The sequence below is a fragment of the Dipodomys spectabilis genome, unplaced genomic scaffold, assembly GCF_019054845.1.
Source record: "Dipodomys spectabilis isolate Male_0828 unplaced genomic scaffold, ASM1905484v1 ptg000285l, whole genome shotgun sequence".
Lineage (NCBI taxonomy): Eukaryota > Metazoa > Chordata > Mammalia > Rodentia > Heteromyidae > Dipodomys > Dipodomys spectabilis.
Genome location: NW_024870962.1, coordinates 2,917,137 through 2,918,575, shown reverse-complemented (window position 1 = coordinate 2,918,575; position 1,439 = coordinate 2,917,137). Strand labels below are relative to the sequence as shown.

The following is a 1,439-nucleotide window of genomic DNA, read 5'->3' as shown; positions in this document are numbered from 1 at the left end:
TGTGCTGGTAGTTTTAGTACCGTCTTGTTTGTGATATTTTGGGTAAATGCCCAAAAGTGGGATTGCTGTGTCATAGGGGAGTTCTATGTGGAGTCTTTTGAGGAACCTCCATACTACTTTCCAAAGTGGTTGAACAAGTTTATACTCCCACCAAGAGTGCAGTACAGTTCCCTTGTGGCCACATCCCCTCCAGCATCTGTTGTTGTAAAAGTATGGAATGGTACAGGAATTTGCCTGTCATCCTTGCGCAGGGGCCATTCAAATCTTCTCTGTATCATTCCAATGTTAGAGTACATGATGCTGAATGGAGCATAGAACATGTTGTATATATAAAGTGTAATTGATTTTCTTAAACTAGACAATTCAACAAAAAGTAAGTTTAAAAAAATTTTCATGAAATTTTAGAGCCATGTACTTCTTACATAAGCACACATTTAAGAATAAAGTCAAGATTGACATGTCAAAAACAAAATAATTCCAGATATTTGTTGTTCAAGAGATGTGTAGGAGGAGGAATTCAATTATTCTATACAAGGCACCTGTCTAATGAACACTGCAGCAAGTGTTGAGTTTTGTTAAAAGTTTTAATGGTTTAAATATATTTGATTTTGCGAATTTGCTTATATATGCTAAAACTAGGACTGTTTGACAGGTAATAAAACTTTTCGATAAAGTATTTAAGATTTATGGTAACAGACATATGCTACTATGTATGTATATTTCAGAGTTTCTAGAAACATTACTAATGAGAGGTTGCCAAGTCTTTGTGTAAAGGAGCAGAATAAAGAGTTAAGACTTTGTTAACTTCAGTTTCTGTTAAAACTATAGGGCTTCCTTATTTTATTTTATGTTTTTTTAATTTTTTGGGGGTCCGGTTGTGGGGACTGAACTATGGGCCTGGGCGCTCTCCCTCAGCTCTTCAGCTCAAGGCTAGCGCTCTACCACTTGAGCCACAGTGCCACTTCCGGCTTTTTTCTTTTTGCTTATGTGGTGCTGAGGAATCGAACCCAGGGCCTCATGCATGCAAGGCAAGCGCTCTACCACTGAGCTACCTTCCCAGCCCCTGGCTTCCTTATTTTATATGATAGCGAGGAACAAATGATGATATAAGTCATATACAAATGATTAGATGTGCCAGAAATAGTAATCTTAGTGGGTAACTTTAAAGATTACTCATAACCTAAAAACCTCTTGTTGAATATCATAATCTTAGCCCATTTTCAATGTACAGGAATATGAGAAAATAGTAAAATCTAATAGGTAGTACCCTTCAAATACTGAAAAAACTGATAATTATTTTAGTTTTTATTTTAATCATTAATATTTTCTTATTGGTTTTCCTTTATGTAGCATTGTTTCCTTGTACTATAATACAACTTATTAAAAGTCGTCATTAGGAGGTACTTTGAGAAGGTTACTGGGATGGCCAAACCATTTTT

At 35.6% G+C, this 1,439-nt stretch overlaps 1 non-coding gene across 1 annotated transcript; it reads right to left on the bottom strand.

Moving 5' to 3' along the window:
* Positions 1–206: 206 nt before the first annotated feature.
* LOC122126568 lies at positions 207–313 on the bottom strand. Its single transcript, XR_006150977.1, has one exon. It is a non-coding gene; the product is annotated as a U6 spliceosomal RNA (small nuclear RNA).
* Between the last annotated feature and the right edge of the window lie 1,126 nt (positions 314–1,439).